Source organism: Eumetopias jubatus, unplaced genomic scaffold, assembly GCF_037043125.1.
Source record: "Eumetopias jubatus isolate StellerSeaLion01/CBP00866 unplaced genomic scaffold, mEumJub1_p1.0 scaffold_4, whole genome shotgun sequence".
Classification (NCBI taxonomy): domain Eukaryota; kingdom Metazoa; phylum Chordata; class Mammalia; order Carnivora; family Otariidae; genus Eumetopias; species Eumetopias jubatus.
The window spans coordinates 89,246,978-89,272,880 of NW_028274810.1; the positions used below are offsets into that span (position 1 = coordinate 89,246,978).

The following is a 25,903-nucleotide window of genomic DNA, read 5'->3' on the forward strand; positions in this document are numbered from 1 at the left end:
CAACGGAGCTTGAAGCAGAGCACAAAGTGGAGCCCGAAGATTCCAACCACACAAAATGTAAGATGGTGTGTTGCAAAGTTAGAGTAGCCTGCCCAGCTAGCTGGCCATAACTTCTAGGGGCACCAGGAGCCCATTGCCCATCTTGGTTTACTAGAATTCACATTATCATGGGGTTGTACTGAATTTTGTTATCGCTCCTATTTTATGGATGTGAAGCCCAATTTCCCACTGGAATCACGTCCACCTGAGCCCTCACTTCTCCATCTGCAGGGACTTCTCCATCTTCAGCTCGCTCTTTCCGGTCTGGCGTGGGCTTTGAAACCACCATGTGATGCTTGTTGGATTTGTTTGTAAACCAAGAGTAACTAGGTTAAAAATGAGGATCAGAGGGTACTTCCAGGAGAAAAGTCATAGGTATTGGTGCGTGAACTTTATACTGCCTGTTCCATGTGTCCAGAGGCCTTTTTTTTTTTCTTACTTCCTGGTTCACAGATAAGGCTGCCTGATATGGGGTCTGAAGAGCAGAAGTATTATCGTCACCTGAATAAATTCTGTCTGCTTTGGAATGTATTATATCATTTTTTATTGCGCCTTAAAATGACTACCTTAGGTTGGACTTAGAAGAATTTTTTTCAGCAAATACATATTAGGCACCTACTCCATGCCAAGCACAGTGAGTACTGAGAGCCAGCCAGCCAGCATGGGATCCAGACCTGAGCATGCACCTCAACGTCGCAAAGACTTATCCAACATTTCGTTAATTCATCAAGAAATATTTAATAAGGGCACCGGGGTGGCTCAGGCGTTAAGCGTCTGCCTTCGGCTCAGGTCATGATCCCAGGGTCCTGGGATCGAGCCCCGTGTTGGGTTCCCTGCTCCGCAGGAAGCCTGCTTCTCCCTCTCCCACTCTCCCTGCTTGTGTTCCCTCTCTCGCTCTCTCTCTGTCAAATAAATAAATAAAATCTTAAAAAAAAAGAAATATTTAATAAGCCCCAATGTATGCCAGGCATTGTTCTAGAAATTCACTAAACTTAAATCCTTTTATCTTCCAAAATTACCATGCAAGGAAGGTCTAATACTTGACAGACGAGAAAATTAAGTCACTGGTTCAAGATCACACCTCCAGGAAGGGGTAGAGCGGGGCCTGAGCTTGCAGCCCCCCGCTCCGCCCCCTCCCCACCCAAGGCTTCCGACTCCCCCAAGAAAGTGTGGTCCGACTGCTCTCTAAGAACCTTGCATGGAGTGCTTGGCTTTGCTGGGCTCTCGGAGCTGTGAAACGGGCATTTTGTTAAGCCCTTTACAAACCTGCCTGGTTCCACCCTTGAGAGATACCTAAGCGCCAGCCTCCCATGACAGAGGGGAAACCCAGCAGATCTGGGGCCCTGGGGATGCTGGCCCCGTGCCATCTGTCTCCCTCCCTGGAGTCAAGGCCTGGCCGTGAGGACTGAGGGCTGGCAAAAAAAACAGAAGGCAAGGGGGCGCCTGGGTGGCTTAGGCATTAAGCGTCTGCCTTCGGCTCAGGTCATGATCCCGGGGTCCTGGGATCGAGCCCCGCATCGGGTTCCCTGCAGGAAGCCTGCTTCTCCCTCTCCCACTCCCCCTGCTTGTGTTCCCTCTCTCGCTGTGTCTCTGTCAAATAAATAAAATCTTAAAAAAAAAAAAAAAAAAAGAGGGCAGAGCAAGGGGTCAGCAATCCATCAGGACAGAGGGGAGGTTTGAAAACCTCTGATGGGGGAGAGCTTTGTGTTCTTGACTTGTTGAGTGGGAAAAGTGTGGACTTTGGAGCCACAGAACCCACTCTGCCCCCTGTGAGCTGAGTAACCTCGGGCAAGCTTTACAATCACTCTGTTCCTCAGTCTCTTCATTTATTGAATGGAGAGGATAAGCCCTACCTGTGGGGACTAAATAAAATCACGTCCTACTGCATTCGGCACAATTCGCCGGGAAAGTGGAAAGGGAAGCCCCGGATAATGCCCCATCTTCCCTCCGATCCTGACCTCGCTCGTAGATCACAGAACCTTCCCCACCGGTCACAGCTTCAGACTCTTGCCCGGGCAGCTGCCTCCCATGGAGCTGACATGTGTCCTGATAACCTATTACAAAGTTGGTGATTAAAAACAAACATTTCATTGCATCTCATGCTTCTGTGGGCTGGGCATCCAGGCAGGGGTCGGCGGGGCAACGATTTAGCTCTAGATGGCATGCCTGAGGTTGCATGGCTCAGCAGGCAGCTGGGCTCCTTTGAAGCTTCACCCACATTCCTGGCAGTTCTGTGCGGGCGGCGGTGAGGCAGGGCTCAGGTGGGCGGCACCGCCCCTCCACATGGCTTTGGGGCCCCCACGCCGGGTTTCACCAGCCCAGGTCATGAGGGCCACCCCTGCAGCAGCTCCAGGCTCCCCATGACAGCACGTAGAAGCTGCCGTCTCTCAAGGCCCAACCCAGGACCTGGAAGGGCATCACTTTTGCTATATTCTGTTGGTCAGAGCAGACGTGAGCCCACCCAGGGTTCAAGGGGACTTAAACCCTGCCTCTCCATAAGAGGAAGGTCGCAGAATTCACAGCCATCTCTAATCTGCTATAGCAGGAGACGTGAAACTTGTCTGCCAAGCGTCTGAGACCATCAGCAAACCACAGGGTCCTTCTCAGCCCTCCTTAGGTACTCACTGTCCCTCTCTGTGTTTATGCAGAAACTTCTTTGTGCCAAGCTCTGTGCAGAGCACAGAAATAAGTGGGCTTGGGTCGCTGCTGTCCTGGAGCTCACTGCGGAGCTGGGAAAATCAGGGCCAAGGGACTCAACCAGGGAGAGAAATACAGATGCTTCGGAGGCCCCGAGGAGGGACACAAGGCTTCCATTTGGGAAAGGAGGGGGGCTGGATGACATTTGAACTGAGTTTTATTTTATTTTATTTTTAAATGATTTTATTTATGCATTTGACAGAGAGAGACATATCGAGAGCAGGGGGAGTGGGAGAGGGAGAAGCAGGCTTCCCGTGGAGCAGGGACCCCGATGCGGGGCTCGATCCCAGGACCCTGGGATCGTGACCTGAGCCAAAGGCAGATGCCCAACGACTGAGCCACCCGGGTGCCCCTGAACTGTGTTTTAAAGATGGACAACACCTTACAGCTGCAGTTCCATATTCACCGAGCACTTGCTGGATGGCTGTCTGTGGCCGTGAGGATGCACAGCAGGCAGGACAGGGCCCCCCTCCCAAGAAGCTGACCATGCTGGTTGGGGAATGCTATGAAGAGGCAAGATTGTAAACAAATAAAGAGCAGAGTTTTGATTGTGATAAAGGCCACGAAGAGAATAAAGTAGGATAAAGGGGCCGAGAGTAACTGGGGTGGGGGAGGGTGCTGTAGGGGGGAGTCAGGCAGCCCCCCCGCCCCCCAGGACCGCACGGGAGTGGAAGTGTGACTAGTGTGGCGACACCCACCAGGCGAGCGCCGAGGCCAGAGGCCCGTGGCAGGGTGATCACCATTCCATCTGAGGAAGAGGCCAGGGCGGATGGTGGCCGCTGGGCAAGGTGGGGGGGGGGGCAGGCCGTAGAGGCCCTGCTTCCGAGTCTGTGACTGACTCAAGTTTGACTGAGTTCGTTGTAAGGAGACCCCCAGGCTGCTGTGTTGACCGCGGATTAGACCAGGAGGGTGGGGGGGGAGGGGAGGCCAGGGGTGGAGGAGGCTGCTACAGTGTCCACAGGGGGATTTGGGGTACAGAGTAGAAGTGGGGAGAAAGGCTACTTCGGGGTGGTTTGGGAGGTAGCAAAAGCATTTGCTGATGGGCAATGTGGGCTGTCAAAATCAAAGATGACTCCAGAGTTTGGGACCCGCCTGAAGTGGGTGGAGGGACAGGGGCACAACCCCCTGAAATGAGGAGCCTGGGAGGAGGAACGTAGCCCGAGTCAAATGGCATTGTTGTCAACGGCATTTTAGCTTCAGTTTTTCAGACACCTATTCCCGGGATGGTCTTAAAATGTCATCTGCAGGACAGGCTTTCTTGTGCCCATTCTATAGCCGAGCACACCGAGGCCCCTGCAGCTCTGGCCCAGCCAGCCCCACAGTTAGCAGGGGCAGAGCCAGGGTGGAAAGCCAAGGTCCAGCCAACCCCAGACGCCTTGCTTATACTATACACCAGCAGCTCTCAACTCCACCGCACCCTGGGGGACATCTGGCGATGTCTGGAGGCATTTTTGGCTGTCACAGATGGGTAGTGAGTAGAAGCCGGGGATGCTGATAAACATCCTACAATGTGCAGGACAATCTCCACCACAAAGAAACATTCGACCGCCCGTGTCAGGTGTGCCGAGGCTCAGAAACCCTGACAGAGACCACCGGAGAGAGGCGAGGAGCAGTGTGAACGGGGACAGGGAAGAGGGATCTGATTCTGGTAAGGGGACTAGAATGAGCAAAGGCCCTGGCGTCAGAAAGCCCAAGAAGTCCAGGTGGGTCTCGGGATCGTGCAGGTTATGTGTGTTGAGAGGTGCATTGGGCCAGGCTGGCAGGCTCGGGTCGAGGGGCCAGAACCCCTGCAACAGGCACCAGGAGGGCCCACGGGTCTGAGTCCGGTGGAGAGGCATGATGGGAGAGCACGCTTTCCCTTCCCATATCCCTCTCAGGAAAACAGCTCATAAACATCTTCACACTGAGGTCCTCACAGGACCGAAGACCACATGGGGACCCCTTCCTGAGCTAGCTGTGTTTCAATCATGCAATGTGCTAAGCCACAGAAGTGAGGCCATCGTGGTGGCATATTCCCAGCAGCAGCAGGAAGTCTGCCAGGGAGTGATTTGCAGCCCGGCCCGTGCAGGTGAGGGGCCTGCGCTGCACGTGGGAAGCCCGGGGATGGAGGTGCCCTGCTTTCCCCCCATTCAGCATTCACACAGCATGCAGGCCCCTGTGCCAGGCACCGGTAAGGGCTGCACTGTAGCCCCTCCATGAGCCCGACAAGCTAGTGAGGACGATTGTGCCAGAGAGAAGTCCAAGGCACCCAGGGGTTAGGTGACAAGTCGTGGCACTGGTACCCGAATGCAGGCGGTGCCCCTCAGGGGCCTGTGCTCTCTATCTTGACCAAGCCCAGGAAAATCATAATACTCAGCAACACTTATTGAGCACTTACTGTGTCCAAGCAGCCTTCTAAGCCCTACACATATTAATAACTCGTTCCAGCCTCACCACAGACCTGTCGGCAGTACTGTTATCATCCTAGGAGACTGAGGCACAGAAAGGGAAATAACTTGCCTGAGGTCACACAGCGGCCAAGCTAGGACTCCCATCCTGGTGGTTCTGCTCCAGAGCCCACACTCTTTCCCACCCCTCTGCCGGAAGCCCAGGGCTCGGCGGGAGGGAGGAGAATGGCCCAGGCCAGCTGTGCACCCCCGGGCCATTTCTGAGGTCTCCCACTCCCGTGATGGGAGATTAACACTCTGGGAAACTGCAGACACCAGGGATGGGGTGGGCGGTGGGGAGGGACCAAGGAAGAAAATACAGGACACATTCTTGGCTTGTGGCCAGCTGAGAAAGTTAAAGGCAAGGCCAAGAAAATCTCCTTTGGGGGCCTGGTGCTATTTTGCAAGGTGTTGCCTTTCTCCTCGGCTATATTTGCTTTGCCAAACTGGAACGCTTTGCTGAAATAGAGCGGCCTAGGAGGCCTGGGGCTGTTTGCCGAGGGAACGGGGCCAGGGCAGGTGGGGAAAGCAGAGGGCAGGGCTCTGCATCACCCCAGAGGCCCGCCTCTGCCGCCTGCTCCCAGAGGAGAGCCACCGAGGCAGCAAGAAAGGGCGGGACAGAGAGACAAATGGCAAGAAGAGCACTCGAGCCAGGAGGTGGGTGACCTCCCTGGTCACATTTCTACACTGATGACCCCCACCCCAGGCTTCCTAAATCCACCTGCCCACTCCACTGGGCCATTGGGATGTCTCATTGACATCTCAAACTTAATATGTCCCCATACTTAACCCTGATCATCACCCCCCCAGCCCTGTTCACCCCCAGACTCCCCAGCCCAATAAAAGTTGTTCAAAGCTGGGGCACCTGGGTGGCTCAGTCAGTTAAGCGTCAGACTCTTGATTTTGGTTCAGGTCATGATCTCAGGGTTGTGAGATCGAGCCCCACGGGAAGCCCCATTTGGGGCTCTGCTCTGGGCGTGGAGCCTGCTTAAGATTCTCTCTCTCTCCCTCTCCCTCTGCTCCTCCTCCAACCTCGTGAGCACTGGCACTCCCCACCTCCTATAAATGAATGAATGAATGAATGAATGAATGAATGAATGAATGAATAAATAAATATCGCTCAGATCCAAAACCCAGGCGTCATCCTGGCTTCCTCTATATCCCGCACGCCCCACATCCTATTTGTCAGCACCTCCTCCGGGTCTGCTGTCGAGATTTACCCCATCTGATCACTTCTCCCCACCCTGCAGCCTGGTCCGCATGACCAGCCACTTCTCGTCAGCCGTCCCGTCCACCCTGCCATAGTCCATCGGCACGTGGTGGACAGAGCGGTATTTTGCGAATGTGCATCAGACTGCAGGACTCTCCTGCTCAGAACTTCCAGCTGGCTTCCAGTCACATTAGAACTAAAAGTCACTTTCCTCAACATGACCTCAAGATGCCCTGTGATTGGTCCCTGCTCCCCTCTCCTTCTGCACCAGCCCCCACCGTCGCCCTTGCTTGCCGGGCACTGGGCACTTGGGCCTGCTGTCTGGGCCTTCTGCGTTAACTGTCTCCTCTTCCTGGAATGTTCTCCTCTGCCAGAACATCCTGCGACTCCCTCCTTCCCATCAACCAGGTCTCAGTTCAAATGTCACCTCCTCAGAGAGGCCCTCCATGACCACCACGGACAATCACTCTCTATCCCTTTTCTGTTAAAATTTCTTTTCTTTATAAGACATATCATATTCTGAAATTGTCAGATTTATTTCTTATTTTTCTCTGGGAGAATGTTGGCAACTGGCGATCAGGGACTGAGTCTGTCTTATTCCCTGCTGTGACCTCAGCACTAAGAACAGTGGTCAACACACGGCCGGTGCTCAGGGTACTTTTGTTCACTCGGTGATGAGTATGCTTTGTGGGGGCATGCTCTGTACCCCGGTTCTCTCTTGTGTAACCGAGGCACCTGACCCTCTCCTGCAAGGCCTTGTCTACCTCTAACCTTGCCTGTGACCAGGCAGGCGTTTACACCAAGGATTTTATGGTTACTTCCAGAACCATAAAAGGCCAGATGGAAGATTTAGCAGTGGATGCAAAAGAACAAATAATAAAAATGTAATTTTCTGCAAATGGTAAAGGAAAGGTTGGGGTCCCAGAAGAAAGAGATCAGGTGTGAGAAGTGTCAGTGAGAGAGCTGGGTTTGAGTCTTACACCCTGGCCATTTCCTTGCTCAGTCATCTTAGACAAAGCCACTTCTCCTCGAAGCTTCAGTTTCCTCCGCTGTAAAAAGATTATGACACTCCAAGCCCTGCTCACTTTGCAAGGTCACAGGGAGGGAGGGTCAAACAAGAACACGTTATATAGGTCAACGCTTTATGAACAAGTATGTGTTAAATAAAAAAAATTCCAACAAAACTTTACTGAGTGTCTGAGAGCCGGACATTGCACTGGGGTTTGCGGACGTTGCGCTAGTGGTGGGCATGTGGAGCGGCCCTTGCCCCCAAGGAGAAGGATAATCATATAAAAGTGCACTCACCAGTAGTGAGGAGTGCACTGGGGGGTGGGTGGCTTCCTCTGAGAGCCTAGCCTGGGGGTGGGTCAGGGAGGGCCTCCCTGAGGAAGTGCCATTTGGGTTGTGAAGAAGAATAAGCAGGAGTTAAATAGGTGAAGGGTGGGATGAGTGCTGGAAAGGGCATTCCAGGTAGAGGATACAGTTCGTGCAAAGGTCCTGAGGTGAGAAAGAACACAGAGAATGCAGGGCACCCGAAGAGAATTGATAGGGCTGCAGAGATTGTGGGGAGAACATGCACAGAAGGGGCCAGCAAGGTAGGCAGAGGCCAGATCCTTCGGAGACCTGTAGGACATGGGAAGGATTCTGTCTCTATCCTAAGGGCAGTGTGACCTCAAAGGGGTTTTTTGGGGAGAGGTTGGGGTAGTGACATAAGGAGAGTGGTATTTTGAAAAGGCACCTCTGGCTATTGTAAGAAGAAATTTGGGGAGTAGCAGGGTGAATATGGGAAGACAGTTGACAGTCTACTGCACACATTCTAGCAAAAGTGGCTGGAGCTGAGTTGGGAGTAAGAACTTGCACATACTGTGTTCGGGAGTCAGAGCAGACATCTGTCTGGTTGAGGGAGAGACTGTTGGTGGAGGGGCAGAGGAAGGAACTGGACAGGGCCAGACAGTGAGGGCAGGGCTGAGAAGCAGGCTGAGGCAATCACATCTCCGACCACCTTCATGTGACTGAGGTCAAAGAGGAAAAGTGACTTGTCCAGGGAGCCTTGCAAGCACAGTCAGGGTTGGGCCACCCATGCTGCCCCTCGTTCACTGCCCAAGCACTCAACCCTCTGCCTCAGCAGCTGGATCACACCTCAAGCCGACTGAGATGGGCAGGCGCTGCTTCTTGTCCTAGCCCCACAGAAGAAACCCTGGGGCTCCCCAGAACTTCCATCCCAAGGTCTGAACCCTCTAGAGAATTGAACCAACTCCTCTTGCTGTAAGGGTGAATGCACCTCTTTGTGGGGTGGGCCAAGAAACTGGCCTCCAGGCTGCAAGGACCCCCGGACCGTTGAGAGGCAGGCGTTTACACCAAGGATTCAGTCACCTTCGCTCCCTGGTCAGTAATTAACCAGGCCTCATCTGGGCAGCCATAAGCATAACTCGGGGCAGCCCGGCCCCCACTTCCAGGTGACTGGCTCTGAGGGGGTGCTGTTCTGGACTGGAGACGCAGGCCTCCCCTGGACTGGTGGGCAGTGGGTAGCCAGCTCATTCACCAGTGACCAAGGCCATTTTTACTGAGAAGGTACTAGGTCAACCCACCGATGCGACAGGGGCGGTTCCTGGCTGGTGAGGACCTCGGCAAAAGTCACCCATGAGGAGTAGTGCCTGTTTCTGTCACTTGAAATCATGCTTCCAATTTACTATTCTGTGCATGTCTTTTCCAGAGACCTTCCTACAACAAGCATAGCCATTTAAGAACACCTTTTTTAAACAAGATAATAAAACAAATAATATTTGTTATAAACAGCATAATTTTAGTGTTAATTTTAATTTATTTTCTATAAGTCTTTTAAAGAGTTCTCTTAATTCACCATAATAACTCAGCTCTGGTGGAGATCAAACCACGAGCTCTGTATGCATGCCTGGCCAGCCTGAGACAGATCCGGGTTCTTACTGAGCAATTCGCACGGGATCAGGACATTGCTGAGTCCTCATTGGGTAACAGCTGAGGATCTGGATACTGCCAAGTTCTGATTGAACAGCAGCTAGGGAGTAGGTAATTATTGAGTTCTGATTGGTTGGTAAGTAGAGATCGGGGCTTCGCTGATTTTTAATTGGATGTCCTGTCCAGGAAGAGTGCATTGCTATATTCCGATTGGCTGAATGTACTTCTGCCGGGATGTCCCAGTACGAGTCCTGAGACACCTGCGCTGGGTGGCACGTTGCAGAAAACCCATCCGTTGTCAATTTGAAGCTGCTCACAGTTATATTTCTCATGGTATGTACCCAGTTTCACTGTTCTAATTAATGTCTGACAACATCCAGAAAAAAAGCTAGATTTTGTGCATAGAAAGTTCCAAACCTGTATTGTCTCCCTCAAAACAAGACTGAAATAGCCCATAGTTTTGTTGATAATAAACACCACTGCCCTTATTGATGAGGGCTCCCATTTGTTGGGGCACTTACCAGAGGCCAGGGGCTGCGCCTGACACGCATTTTTCTCATTTGATCCTCCTAACAACCCTATGAGGTGAACTGTCTGGTTATCCCCATTTCACAGATGAAGAAACAGATTTAGAGAGAGCAAAAGCCTTGGCCAAAGATATGCAGCAAGTTACAGTCAGTTGGGATTCACACTCAGAACCGCCTGATTTCAAAGTCCGTGTTCTGATCTTTACCTTAGGCTGTTTCTCAATTTGCAAATAAAACCAAAATGTGATCCCGGGCAGTGGCCAGTGTCCTGTTTTCTCCCTGCAGATGGGAAGAGTGTTTACTGTGGTCCAGTCAGGGCCTACACTCAGCTCGAGTGAATCCACAAAATTGTCAAAATAGCGAGACACTTCCAATCTGGTTGATAAACAGCTGCTGTCCCAAACCCCCCAAAAGCCTCTAGCCACTCCCACTCAACACCTGAGAGATCCTGTCTCCTACCCTCCAGTCTTCCAGGTCTCCCCACAGTTCAGCGAGTAAAGGACTCAAGCCCAGCTCACCAGGGGATCTCACTACATCTAGACCTCTAACACAGGCAACCTCGGGGATACTGCAGGTCCTGTTCCAAACACCACAATGAAGCAAGTCGAGTGAATATGGGGGTTTCCCAAGTGCATATAAAAGTTATGGTTATACTATACTGTAGTCTATTAAGGCTGCAATAGCATTATATCTATAACAACAATGTGCATGTCTTTAAAAAAATATCTTATTGCTAAACAATGTTACCTATCATCTGATCTTCAGCGAGGTATAATGACTGAACACAGTTCCCCATAACAAATATAATAATGATGAAAAAGTTTGAAATATTGTGAGAATTACCAAAATGTGACACAGGGGCACGAAGTGAGCAACAGTTTTCAGGAAAATAGCAACGATAAATAGACTTGCTTGATGCAGGGTTGCCACAAACCTTCAATTTGAAAACAAATAAATAAAATTTTAAAAATGCAATATCTATGAAGTGTAATAAAGCAAAGTGCTCTAAAGCAAGGTATGCCCGCGTATGCCTGTGCCATGTGAGTCAATAACTATTTTGTTTTTTTTTTTAAGATTTTATTTATTTATTCATGAGAGACGGGGGGGGGAGAGAGAGAGAGAGAGAGAAGCAGAGGGAGAAGCAGGCTCCCAAGGAGCAGGGAGCCCGATGCGGGACTCAATCCCAGGACCTCGGGATCATGACCTGAGCCGAAGGCAGACGCTTAACCATCTGAGCCACCCAGGCGCCCCAGTTGATAACTATTTTGAACATCACTCCAGGTAATGTAAACCCCCTGGCTTGGGAGTTTCTCATGAATTAGCCCACCAAATGACCTAGATATCCTTTCTTCCAGAATCATCTCACCAATTGTTTTGAGAATTTGCGGAGACCTAGCACAGAAAGGCTTAACACATAAAGTTAGCCCTCAGTCCATGGAAGTACATTGTGTTGTTGTGATAAGTTATTGCTAAGCTGGGTCTGCCCTCTCTAAAATATTCTTTGTCCTAGCATTTCCCAAAGGGTACTCAGTAGCAGTCTAGGCCCATGAGAGTCTCCACCGTAAAAAAAAAAAAAAAGTTGTGAGTTCAAGTAAATTTGGGAAACTGTGGGAAACTGCCACTCCATAATCCCACAGTCTCAAATCTATTTGACCACGGGACTCCCTTGTTCCTGTGGGAGAGTCAGGTGGGTGGGCTAACATCAATAGGCATCCACTAGAATTCACTTTGGAAACATCTGCAGTTCCTGGCAAAATACAAGATAGGATGATCAAGTAGTGTGTGTGTGTGTGTGTGTGTGTGTGTGTGTGTGTGTGTGTGTGTGTGTGTGTTTCATCAGCAAATTCGTGCTAATGGCCATTTCCAAAGAGGGACCCAACATCTGAGCATGAGACGGAAGACAGGTGGGGTCCCCTGCAATGTGCATCTTCATTCCTGTGATGTGGCGGCTCATGCCTGGACTGTGGGTTTACACCAAGCTGGGTCTCAGTCTCACCTCCTTCCCTCCCAGAGGATGCAAAGTGATGCCCGACAAGGTAAGATAGAATCAATCCGGGAAGGCTTCCTGGAGGAAGGGGGTGGTGAACCAGCTCTTTAGGAGGGGTGGGGCCCAGATGGGCAGGGAGGAGGGTGGAGGTGAAAATGCCACACCCCTGGAACACTTGGCACCCTCTGAACCATGTGGTGCCTTGTCAAAGCCAGCTGTTGGCTCGCTGCCCTGGCTTCTAGCCCTTCGTACTTCCCCTCCTCCCCTCCCAGGTCCAGAACCATCTCCTGAGTCAGCTTTGGGCTTCCTGCTGGGGGTCAGATCCTTTTCTGCTCAGGAAAGAGAGGGTTAGCATTAAGACTCCAGGGTCACTACCTCCTTTCTCTGGGTCAAAGATAATGCACCTTCCAAAAAGAACAGAGAGTGTAAGGCTCTGTGTCTGTTCTTTTCCACCTGAGGCTCAGCTCTCTCACCGCCAACCACTTCCCTAGCAGAGATGCAGGAATCTGGTGCCTGTTGCCAAGGGAGGGAGCCCCAGGAATGAGAACCCGACTCAGGCTGGAGGTAGGACCAGAGATCTCGGGCCCCACCAGAGGCCTGAGCCAGGAGTGGCAAGGGGTGGGAGAGGCTGTATGAGCACAGGCGCCGGCCAGACTCCTCCACCCCAGCCCAGGGGAGCGGTCTGGATCCCTCCCTCCCTCCCTCTCAGCTGACAGGGCAGGGCCTGGCTAGCATGCAGGGACCTGGAACCGAAACTCAGCAGAGTACCCACCCCAGGGACCCTTGCCCAGGCAGGACCCAAGCAAGCCCCAAACTACCCTAGAGCCTGCCCAGCCCCAGGACCATGCTTCCCAGGGAGGGGGCTAATGAGGAAACCACAGAGCAATGGCAGAGGGAGAGGGCTTTGGGGTCGACCAGACGGACATGTTTACTGAGCACCTGTTATGTTGCAGACCCTGAGTTTGGTTCTGGGAACACAATGCGGACCCAAACCAGACCTGGCTTCTTACAGGCTGGGTGGCCCTGGCCAAGTCACTCGACCTCTCTGAGCCTTAGCTGCCTTATCTATAACAAGAGGGCTCCTAACTCCCCAATGCCCATGAAGTTTGACCTAAACTTTCATGCTGTGAGGTATGTGACAGCCTGCAAGGGATGGCGATCAGTCAAAGCACCGTGTAGACTGGCGATTCTTTCACAGAAGGCCGGCTGTTCCTGGGTCTGTCCTTAGCTGGTCTCTAGAACGCAAATCCCAGTGCTCTCTCAGTGACCCCAGCAGGACCTGGTCCTCAGTTTTCTCCCCTCTGAAGTGGGGTCACAGTGACTGTGCTGGCCACTTCCTAGGATCAAATGGAGAGACTCTGCTCACATTACAAAGGGCTTCCCTGGGGCAGAGGAGAAAGGGCAGGAGCTACGATTTTCAAACTGCAGGTCACAAGATAGTATGAGCCTTGAAAGCAATGCAGTAGCTGCAGCCAGAAATTTCCCAAAATAGACTAGAAGAAATCATATTAGAGAATATGTCATGGTATGTCTTCAGCCCATGAAACTTTTCTTCCCGGTAAATATTGACTTAGGCACGTTTCCTGAGTCAGGATGTGCAACATAGCACTGGAGAGCGACAGGATACAGGCTCTGCACGGAGTGAGTCTGGGTTTGCGTGGTGACTCTGCCCCTCACTAATGGAGTGACGTCAGGCAAGTGACTTGAGCGCTCTGTGCCTCAGTTTCCTCGCCTGGAAAGAGGGATGGAAATAACCCCTACCTTGTCCAATGAACCATTTAGAACAGCCCGGCAGGCAGCTCAGTGAGCATCAGTGATTCCTGTCTGCCTCAGAAGGTGGACCAAGCAAGGTCCTGGAGGAGGTGGCTCTGTAGGTGGGAAAGGGGTCTGCCGCCCCCGCCCCAGTGGGGAAGGTGGTTCTGACCCAGCCCCCTGATTCCTCAGCTGGGAAAACTGATGCCCTGAACCAGGGAGAGGCTGGGCTGGAGGCTGGGCTGTTGCCTCCCAGGCCGGGGCTCCACTCTGTCTCTTGCTGCCCCTTAGGCGAGAGACGGCCCTTGACTATTTGGCTTTCCCGTCTGTAAAATGGGGACAGCAAACATCTACCTCAGGGGGTTGACTGAATGAGACCCTGCACGCGAAGGGCTGAGTGCTGTGCCTGACATACAGTCTCTATAAACGTGAGCTGTTTTTACTCAAAATATATTGTTCAAGAAAAAACAGGTTCTGGGACCCCTGAGTGGCTCAGTCGGTTAAGCGTCTGCCTTCGGCTCAGGTCATGATCCCAGGGTCCTGGGATGGAGCCCTGCATCCAGCTCCCTGCTCAGTGGGGAGTCTGCTTCTCCCTCTCCCACCCTGCTGCTTGTGTTCCTCTCTTGCTCTCTCTCTCCCTCTGTCAAATAAATAAAAATAAAGAAACTTAAAAAAAAAAGAAAAGAAAAAAACAGGTTCTAAATACATATATACACACACACATATTTATATACAATTATATATGTTATACACACACACACACACGGTATGAACTCATTCTATAAAAGCAAAAAGAAAGTTGTGTTATCTGTGGGCACGGTCCTAGGGCATTCCCAGGGATTGACTGTTTCTAGGAGGTGGGGTGACAGGGACACGTTTGCTTTTCTTGTTGTATCTGAAACGGCTAGTTCCTAATTTTTGTACAGCTAATGTGTATTGTTTTTTTGTGCAGAAAAAAAATGAGGTTATTTTTATCAACCTGTATAATAACTACCACCCACCCCAACTGGCCATGTGCCGTCCCGGGCTGGTGAGTGGGCTGACCCCACGCTGCCTTCCATGAAAACTACCATGTGTGTCACTGTGGCTTGGGGCACCCAAGAAGCAGCCTGATTTTTGTTTTCTTGCTTGTTCATAGTGACAGCTGATGACCTACTGGTAGCTCTTTGTGGAACAAATACATGCCAAAGATCGCAGATTTCTCATACAGAACGGAGGGAGGGTGGCCAAGGCATGCCAGAGTTTATCAACTGATAAGTCTTGGCATCTCCTGTGTACAAAACTGGGCTTGGGAGTGGAAAGTGATAAAGGTTGGGGACAGATGTTCTCTAGGCCTCTGATGTCAGACCAAGAAGGGGAGCGAAGTGGGGGCGGGGTTCCGTGGAAGGGAGTGCAGCAAGGGTGGGGAAGGAAAGGAGGTTGTTCAGAGGCTGTTTCCCAGCTGACTGGTCCTTGTCCAGGGCCTTCACATGACGCCATCTCATTCTGAGCAGCAGCGTGTGTGCGTGTGTGTGAGCGCTTGCACCTGTATAGAGGTGTGTGTCTATGCACATGTGTGTTCGTGCATAGAGATGTGTGTGTGTGTGTGTGTGTGTGTGTGTGTGTGTCTAGGGGGTGCGAGGGAGGCAGGGAAGAGGTGATATTTAGCCAAGAAAGGGATGTGGAGGCTGAGGAGGAGTCCATGTTGGACGTTGGGCATGGGGAAAGATGGACCCAAGATGGACCCTTTAAAAAACGCACTTGCTCAAGTGAGGCTGTGGTTTCAAGGGTTACCACAGGTATCCAGAAATTAGCCCCCTGACCAGCACCCCTCCTTCCATTACGGCACCTTTGCTCGCCACTGTTATCACCCATCCGAGCACTGCGTCACCCTCCGGAGGCCCGGCACAGGGCCTTACTCCATTTTGGTCTGGCCCAGCACTGGCACAGCGCCTGGCAAATCACAGGTGCTCAACACATGCCAAATGAATGCCTGAGTCTGACAATGAATGCGGTCTGGGTGGCGAGTGACTCACCCACGCCTGAGGCTGGGGACACCCAGGTTCTGGTTTCCCCTTTAGCTTGCCTGTGACCCCGAGCTGGGGTGTGTTATGGAGCATGTGCCTTCCTTTTGTTCCGTGTGCCCAGTGGGTGAGTAGAGCCCACCTCCATCTTCTTCCTGTTCTGAAGATGAGGAATTGGGACAAGGGCTTCCCAGGGCTGAGGGGAACCCAAATTCCAAAGGGGCACAACATGCCAAGTCCAGAAGACACATGCCTGGTCACTTTGGGAAATCCGTAGCAGCTGGGAGGCTGGACCGTGGGAGGCTGGGGGCCTGGAACACCGGGTTCAGTGGTTTGGCTTGAGTTTGTAGGAGGAGGCCAGCCACAGTGTCTGAGAAGATGTGACCAGGCCCAGTGAAAGAAGCTGAGCACTGTAGTTTGGGGGGAGCCAGGAGCTGGGTTTACTGTACCAGGAAAAAAGGGTCTGGGCGTCCGCCAGGACAATCATGGGAGGTCATTACTCCAGGCAAAATTGCTCTCCACTTCCTGAATCTCTGTGAGCAATAGAGATGTAAATGTCAACAGTGCCTCCTGCTGGACAGCCCCTGCATTACAGCACCTCTGTCTTAGACGTGAGAAACCGAAGGGAGATACGTTCTGGAATGTTCTAGCTGGAATAACACAGTTCAACAGCTACTACTGCTGCTGCTTTTATTAAGAGCTTACTGTGTCCCAGTCACTGTGCTAAGTAATTTTCCTGGGTTGTCTCATTTAATCTCCCCAGTGACCGTATGAGATAGGAACTCTTATTAACCCCATTTGTCAGATGGGGACCACCTGAAGCAGGAAGGACACATTATTTCTTCTGAGGTCTCAGATTAGTTTGTAGCAAGATTAGCCTCCCAGCCCAGGTCCCTCTGACTCAAAAGCCCATGGTTTTAACTGCCTTCTTGGGCCTCCTGTCAAGTCCAAGGATGATGGAGGTCTTTCATCTTTCTGTCACCTCCACTCGGTTGGTAGTGGCGGCCCCGACCTCTGCTGAGGATTCTGAGTGCCCCGATGAATTAATGATGTCTGTCAGGGGTGCTGGCGGGATGTGGCAGCGTGTACATCAGGTATGTCTTCGTCTCTGAACTAGTCCAACCTACTGGCTTTAGGTTCCCTGAGAAAGGGATCAAGGCCCAAGCCTCTGACCTGTCTTTACTTGTTCACTCAGTGACTAAAACACATCTCAGACTTGTCAGGTCCAAATACGAACCCTTGCTTGGCACCTCCAGAGCCAGCCTGCTGCCATCTTCCCCATCCAGGCACAAGGCATTCCTGGTCTGTGTTTGCTCAGCCACAAGCCTTGGTATCATCCTTGACCCTCTTACCTCCCACACCCCACATCCAATCTTCCAACAAATCTCACTGATTCTACCATCAAAATGTATCCAGAATCCAACTACTGCTCATCACCTCCCCAGCTGCTCCCACCATTATCTACCCTGGACTCACATAGCAACCATCTACTGAGTCTTGCAACATGCATCCTTACCCTCTGTGCTTGGTCTCCACACTGCAGGCAGAGTTCTTAGGACTTCTTGGTTTTCAAAGTACTTTTGCATAAGTTACACACACATACACACACACAGTAAAAAAGGGCAAGGAATTGTCACTCCCATTTGACAGATGAGAAACATGGAGGCCCAGGACAGTGATGTAATTAGCCTGAAGATGCACACCAGGGAAGCTGCAATCCAGGGCTCTTACCATGATGTTGTACGCTCCTTGACCCCTCTAACTCCCAGAATTTCCTATGGGCACATCTGAGAATTACACACACACACACACACACACACACACACACACAGACACACACACACTCCACCCCACCCAGAGGATGCAGGAGGTCAGGTAAGGCGGAGGTCAAGGAGCCCAGGAGAGATGGTCTTCTCTCTGCCTTGGAGTAGCTGGGGAAATGTGGGTCAATCACTTTTCTTTTGTGTGTGATGCCCCCTGGGCTTCACTCTTAGAAAATGCAGTTGATTATCTAAGAAAGCTTTCGGGTAGGGGACAGGCTTTGAAGGCGATGGAGGTGCCTGGGACTCTGACCATGCTCCCTCCCAGCAGAGGTCTTTGTCTCTTAAAAGCCAGAGTTTGTGTCCAGATGGGTGAGGGTCATGCTGTTCCTTCTAAAGCTTACTCATCCACACCTCACAGGAACCCAAATTGGTACACCTTTTCCGAAAAGCAGTTCCGAAAAAAGCTTTTCCGAAAGCAGTTATTAAAAAAAAAAAAAAGTCAAGATTTTTAAAAAAGGTTTTAAATGATGTGCCCTTATATACTGCTAAATGAAAAATTAGTACAAAAATGCATATAAAAATGCTATCTATGTACACATCTATGAAAGGTAGACACACAACACCAATGATTCTCTCTGGATTAGGATTAGGTTTTATTTTTCTTTTCGTTACAATTTCTTACATTTTCTGCACAACAGGTTTCACTTTTCTTAAAGTCAAGTTTTATAAAGGAAAAAATTCATAAATAAAGCCCTTTCCACTTGGTATCCTGCCCCTGTTGCCTACTGAGAGCTGGTCAGAATGCCCCCTTCGAAACTTATTCAGTAATCAAAGGGCAAGCGGAAGATTTGTCCACATGTGGGCACATGTGTGCATTCCGGTGGGGGGCTTCTGGACATGGTGCCTTACCCAAGCATGTCAGAGTCCCAGTGGGGGAGGGGATGGTGATAGAAGGGACAGAAGAGATTCCCTGGGGACCAGGAAAACTCAGATCTCAGAAAGAAGGACTCAAGAGAGAGTTGACGACCAAGATTCTCAGGCAGAGAGGAATACGGGCTGCAGAGAGATCACGTATGTGTGCCCAGGACCAGAGAAGTGACTAGATATGCCCAAGGTCACACAGCAGATGGGGACAGGGTATGTCTGGTGTTCAGACCACCTTCCTCCAATTCCTGAGTTCTTTCCACGCACCAGCAACCTGGTACTTTCAGGAAACTCCCACAGAGATGCAAATTAGCACAACAGTGAGAAAACACTATAGGCAGCAAATTTTAAGTTTGACGAGATGGAAGGTTGATAAGGATGTTGGGGAAAGGATATGTTCATGTATGCTACTGGTAGGAGTTAGATTGGTTTAGCCACTGTGCGGAGCAATTTGCAGTACCTGTGAAATTTTTAAATGCATCGTATGACCCTGCAGATCCACACCTCAGTATTATCTACCCCAGAAAAACACCCACCTCAGTGTATGCAGAGGTGATCATTGAGGTGTTTTGTCATCTTGAAAAATTAAAACCATTCTAAATATCTATCAACTGGAGAAGGGTTAAATAAAATATGACACATCTGACTTGTTGGAATAGTTTGAACAGTGAAAAAAAAAGGTCTCCATGTACAATGTGTACAATGTGGAAAGTTCTCCATGGAGTTTTGTGGAGTGAGAAATGCCAGAAGCAAGTCGCAGAATGATAGAGTATTTAACAATTGATATAAAACCACACAGACAGATGCACAGTATCATCTGTTTTCCATGGATCCATAGAAAAACACTTGGAAAATCCCCCCCCAAACTGATAACAGCAGTGACCTATGGTTTGGGTGTGATTGGCAGTAGATGGGAGAACGGTGAATCTGTGCTCTTTTAACGTGTGAAGAGGAAAGTGTATCCATCTACTGCTTGTGTCATCAAAAATTCATTATTAAAAAGAAAGTGATAAGAGAAAGACCCAAAGGAGGAAAGGGAGGGAGGCAGGAGGCCCCAGGAGGTTGCGGTTTGCAGCAGGCCCGCAAGGACAGGCGACAGGAACTGAGACCCCACTGAGACAGAAGAATCCGGCGGGAGCAGAGACTGGGGCGCAGAGGTGCGCGGCTCCGGGGCCGCCCCCGCTTTCCCAGAAGGAGCAGGCGGGCGGGCTGGCCTGGGGCGCTGGGCTGGGTCCTGGCAGGTGCCCGGCGGTTCCTGCACGCCTGGCGGTCAGCACACCTGGGAAACGCTGTCAAGCGCCCAGGGGCCTTCCCAGGCCTGGAAGGAGCAGACAGAGGCAGGTTTGGAAGGAGCCCGGCTGTTCTTACCGGAAAGGGAGAACCCGCCGCCCTGCCTCCCCCTACCCCGCAACCCTCCCTGGGGTCCCCGCCCCGCTCGGGTAGCAGCGCCTCGCCCATGTACTCCTCCCATCAGGGCCCGAGGGAGCAGCGGGGGGCGGGGGGGGAGCTGAGGCCGGCGAGGAAGAAAGAGGGGGCTTGCCCAAGGTGAAGAAGGGCTGTGCCAAGGCCCATAATCATAGGCTCTTTCCAGGCTCCCATATGCCCCTAGGTTCAAATCCCTGCTCCACCTCTCCGTCTGTGCCCTTAGCAACCCCCTCTCTTTAATCGAGCTAGAATTCACCTACCACAGAATTCACCTTTTTGAAGTATGCAATGTTTAATATAGTCATAAAATCATGCCACCATCACCACCATCTAATCCCAGAACATTTTCATCACCAGGAAGAGAAAACCATAGCAACAGTCACTCCTCTTCCCCAGGCCCCTGGCAACCATGACTCAACTTTCCTATCTCTGTAGATCTGCCCATTCTGGACATTTCATATCGATGGAATGGTACAGTATGTGGCTTTTTGTGTCTGGCTTCTTTCACTTAGCATAATGCTTTCAGAGTTTATTCATGAGGTAGCCTGTGTCAGTCCTTCATGCCTTTTACTGCTAAATAGTAGTCCATTGCATGGACCTACCACATTTTGTTTATCCTCTCATTAGTTGATGGACAATGGGGTTACTTCCACTTTGGGGCTATTATGAATAATGCTGTTATGAACATTCATGTACAGTTTTTAAGCAGACATGTTTTCCATTCTCTTAGGGCTATGCCTACCAGTGGAATTGCTGAGTCATGTGGTAACTCGAGGTTTAACTTTTTGAGACACTGTCAACCTTTCCTCCTATTACATTCCCACCGGCCCCATTTCTTATCCTCCCTGAACCTCAGTTTCTCATTGGCAAAGCTTCAGTATTGATACTTAACCTTACAGACTGGCTGTAAGAATTGGATGAGCTAAAGTATCAAAAACAGTTAGCATATAGTAGGTATTCAATAAGTGGAATTATTATAATTACAAAACCTATAGGACTCTGAGCCTGTTCCTTCTGCTTCCCTTCAAATCTGACTCGGCATCTACTCTTCATTATGTCCACTTATTTTACTTATTTCTTGAAATTTCCTTGAACTAACTCTACTGCGAAGCACAATTTCTGGTGCCTGCTCACTTGCGCATGGGCTCACGTGCTCTCTCTCCGTCACGCGCGCGTGCACACACACACACACCATGCACACACGCACACCATTTAATAGGGACCTAAGCTCAAGCTAAATGGAAAGGTCAAATCTCCCCTCCCCCACCCCACATCATGGTATGTTAGAGCTGGAATCCATAACCACGGTGGTTCTCAAAGTGTGGGACCCAGACCAGCAGCACCTGGGAAGTTGTTAAAATGCAAATCCTCAGATCCCGACCTATAGAAACACTGAATCCAGGGACACTGGGGATGAGCCCCAGCGACCTGTGGTGATTCTAATACACACTAAAGTTCCCAAATTGTGAAGGAGGAAACTGAGGCACAGAGAAATTGTTACGGAACCTGGCCTGGATCACCCGACGAAGAACCAAGCGGCACCCGGAGATCTTGGAGGACAGGAGGTTTATTTAACGCGGGCGGGCTCAGAAGAGAGCGGTCTCCAAAGGTCTGAGCACCGAGCACAGATGAAGAGGTCAATTTATACACTTCTACGTCCACGTACTTGGCACTTTGGGCGCATGCGCCAAACCCGGATTGGTGCGTGCGGGAACAGAGCAGGGAGAAGAACCCGGAAGAGCCCCGGGGCAAGGACTGGGACTCTCCCGCTGGCTCAGTTGGCCATCTTAGGACAGATTTTCCTTATCGTCCCCCACTTTGATGCCCCTTTAAACACCTAGTTTAGTGGGCATCCTTTTCATTCTCTAAGGGGCGATAGTGAGTAAGGAGCAACTGGAGTCTGATTTTAGCAATTTGAGCAGTGATAAACCTAGTAAGGGCATTAAGAATGTAAGGACCAAATGCTACTATGAGGAGAAGCAATAGGAGGGGGCCGACGAGGGGAGCGAACCAAGGGAACCATTGTGAGAGGGAATCCCACCAAGTTGTCCGCTGGAGTGTTGCCCACCGGCGATGTACTCGTTCCTGTAATTGAGTCAGAGTTTCTTGGACCACCCCCGACTCATTAGCATAGAAACAACATTCCTCCTGTAAGAAGAGGCAGAGGCCCCCTTGTGCAGCCGTGAGCAAGTGCCTGTTTTGGAGGACCACTGAGGTCAGTGAATTGAGTTGGTGCTGCAGGGCCAGGGCCAACTGAGTGAGGGTGGAAAAATCCACCGTGAGTTGTTGAGTTAACCCCTGGTACTGAACCAGAGACATCCCAACGCCAGTGGCGCTGAGGGCAACACCTGATGCGGCTGGCAGGCTCATGATAAGAGGGATGGCCACAGGGGAGCACCGAGGGCGGCTAGGAGGTCCCCATATGAGTGGGGCATCACTCCCGGGGAGGACTGGAAGATCAGGTAAGTGCATGATTGGATCGCGTGGGGTGATGCAGATGTATACACCTTGATCACAAGCCAGAAAAGTGTTGTTAGGCGCACAGACGCAACTGTGGCCCGTGATGGGAAAGGAGGAGTTGCCATACAGTGGGACCGGAGCCAGAAAGGGATAGTCTGAGGTCCCCAGTGCTGAGGTGAGTGGTGACACGGTGGACTGGTTGAGGATGACACCTAGGTATTGGACGGGACTGGGCTTCATACAGATCCAGCAGTCAGACCGTAGGGGTGGATTTGAGCAGTTAAACACTTGGTGGGAGGCGTTAATCATACCTAACAGCTGTGCTATAGATGCGTGCTGTGTGGGTGTGGGGGACCCAGGGATACACCAGGGTGAGTTATTTTCTGTCTGACTCTGAGGGTTGACTGCAAGGCTTGGGGCAAACATGGACTTAACCATAAACTTGGCCGTGGGGTTGGTCCCTATAGAGTGATATTGGCCCAATAGGAGAGTGATTCCTGTGGCCCACGATGTGGCATTGGGTTCTAAGACTGAGAGAGTGAGCAGTATACAGTGATTGTCAGGGCAAGAAGATGGGGCGGCACTGTGTGACAAGGAAGTCTGGACATCGCTGTGCTGTTTGAGGTGCTACCACCCATTGGACCATTGTTCCATTCCCGGCCAAGTTGCCACCCAGGACTCACATCCCCAGGCTTGTGAGCAGAACTGAGGGCAGGTGTTTGGCTGTTGAGGCGTAGGGCCCCCACAGATGTAGATATATACCAGCTGGTAACCTGAGTGAGGGCCATGGTAAGAACACCATCTATGAGGTTCCCAGGAGGTATCAAGAAGCTGGCATCCATCAAAATGGAGGTCAACCTTTGGTGTGCGCCCATCCCAGGTGGAAGAAGTCAATGAGGGTGCTGGTGTGGGATTAAGAGGGATAAGCTGGAAAGTCCATTTGCCAGTAAGGGTGATACGAGAGTTTGCCCCTCTTGCTGGGCTGGGCAAGCTAGAGGCAGTGAGGAGGAACAGCACACCAGGTAGTAGAAGACCGGGACTGACTGGGCCCAGGAAAACCATGGTGAAATGCGCTCGGGCGTAGACAGCAGAAGGCCAGTAAAAGTGGGGTCTATGACCTTAGGTAGAGGGAGCCATGATGGCTAACCCATCAGCAGATGAAACCCGTGGACAAGTAAGTGCAGTAATACACCTTAGGAACACCCAATAAGCAATGACAATAGCAAGCCTCTGGGAGGAAGTCCAGTCAGGAGGGGCAACAGTGTAGAGTCCGACTCCCAAGGTGAGGGAAATCACGCTGATGAGAGCCAGGGACCACGGTGAGCAGGTGTCCATCAGTCGGTGGGGTCTCATCAAAGGTGAAGCCAGAGCAGGTTCGTGAAGTCTGGCTGGACTGTCCACTGGCACGGCTCCTCATCCGATGATGAGCTTTCTTCACTCTGGAGTGGTGGACTCATGGGGTGACACCTGAGACCTTGAGGGCAGTAGGGGCGGTTAGAACAACAGTGTGGGGCCCTGTCCACTGTGGTTTGAGGGGGTCTTTCTTCCAATCTTTGACCCAAACTGAGTCCCCTGTCTGGAAGGAGTGTACCTGAGACCCTAAGGAGATTGGGGCCCTCTCAATGGTGTACTTTTGTAATTTATGTAGGGTGGCCCCCAGGGCCTGAAGCTGCTCCTTTATCCCTTTATCTCCAACCTTATATAAGTTTCCTGGAAGGCTTCCCAAGCACAGGGGAGGCCATCCATATATTAATTCGAATGGGGAGAAACCTAATGTCCCGGGCGTGCAGCAAGCACGCAGGAGAGCTAGGGGTAGCAGATCCCGCCATGGGAGGTTAGTCTCCTGACAAAACTTAGCTAAGGTTCCCTTGAGGGTGCTATTCATTCACTCTACTTTCCCTGAACTTTGGGACCAGTAAGCAGTGTGCAGTCTCCAGGTGATGTTGAGAGATTTGGTCAAGACCTGTACAATGTCTGCTACACATGCGGGTCCATTGTCACTATGGATTGTTAATGGCAGGCCAAACTGGGACACAATCTCCCACAAGAGGACTTTAGCTACCTTCTGGCTTTGCTCTGTCCTAGTCGGGAAGGCTTCGACCCACCCAGAGTATGTGCATACTATTACTAGGAGATATCTGAACCCTCTGCTCAGCTGCACATCTGTGAAGTCTACCTCTAGATCCTTGAAGAGGGTTGCTCCCACCCTCTGGACACCTGGCGGGGACCGCGGTGCCATCCGAGTATTATTTTTAGCACATGTTATGCACCAGTCACTCATTGCTTGGCATAGTGCCAGCAGCTGACTGATGTAGTAGTGTTTTTTTTTTTTTTTTTTTAAGATTTTATCTATTTGACAGAGAGAGACAGCGAGAGAGGGAACACAAGTAGGGCGAGTGGGAGAGGGAGAAGTAGGCTTCCCGCGGAGCAGGGAGCCCAACGCGGGGCTTGATCCCAGGACCCCGGGATCATGACCTGAGCTGAAGGCAGACGCTTAACGACTGAGCCACCCAGGTGCCCCTGTAGTAGTGCTTCTTGAGAAGGGCTTCTAATGCAGTTTTTCCCAGATGAGTGAGTCGGTGGTGTTCCTTGACTAGATGCCCTCCAGTTGCTGTTGGAACAAAGATGCGCCCATCTGGCATCATCCACATCCCTTTTCAGTTGGGGCGGCCCCCTCAGCCATGGCCGATTCCTTTTCATTTTTAGTGTAACTGGGCAGAGGGACTTCTTCCGGGGTGTTAGGGCCATGGTGAGGGAAGCGGCTCTGTCCATGTCCTCACTGACTGTGGTCTTAGCTGCCTCATCTGCCAGACGATTTCCCCGTGCTGTGGGGTCATCTCCTTTCTGGTGTCCCTTACAGTACAGGATTGCTACTTCCTTTGGAAGCCAGACGGCTTCAAGGAGTCTCAGTATCTCCTCCTTGTTCTTGATAACTTTTCCAGCTGCGGTTAGGAGGCCCCTTTCCTTGTAGATGGCCCCATGTATATGTACACTAGCAAAGGCATACTGAGAGTCAGTATAGATGTTGACTCGCTTGCCTTCACCGAGGGTGAGGGCTCGGACTAAGGCATATAATTCAGCCCACTGAGCTGACCATCCAGCTGGTAATGCCTTAGCTTCTAGGACTTTAGTGGTTGTGGTTACTGCATAACCCGCTTTCCGGGCACCCTCCTGTAGGTAACTGCTGCCGTTGCTGAACAGTGTGAGCTCTGGATTCTTTATGGCTTGATCCTGCAGATCTGGATGGCTCGCGTAGACTTCATCAGTCACCTCGGAGCAGTCATGGTCTGGTTCCCCCTCTTCCGTGGGGAGAAATGTTGCTGGATTTAATGTCCTTACTGTTTCAAGGGTGACCCATGGGTTTTCGCAGAGGAGCCCTTGGTATTGTGCTAGCTGAGAGTTGGAAAGGAAGTGGTGTCCCTGTGCATTCATGAGGGACACAACTGCATGAGGGACCTTGACGTTAAGTCCTTGCCCCAGGGTAAGCTTGTCTGCTTCCTTGATGAGTAGGACTGTGGCTGCCAGCACCCTGAGGCACGGTGGCCATCCCACTGCCACGGGGTCCAGCTTCTTTGACAGATATGCAACTGGCCATTGCCAGGGCCCAACAGTCTGGGTGAGTACCCCGAGTGCTATCTTTTCTTTTTCATGTACAAAGAGATTGAAGGGTTTTTCTATATCTGGTAGGCCCAGGGCTGGAGCCTGCCCCAGGGCGGTCTTTATCTCTGTGAAGGCAGCTTCTGCTTCCTCAGTCCA

At 51.2% G+C, this 25,903-nt stretch overlaps 1 pseudogene; it reads left to right on the top strand.

The window, feature by feature from the left end:
- The window catches only part of LOC114217058 (cytochrome c pseudogene), a 39,946-nt pseudogene extending 14,469 nt beyond the window's left edge, over positions 1-25,477 (top strand).
- The last annotated feature ends 426 nt before the right edge of the window (positions 25,478-25,903 follow it).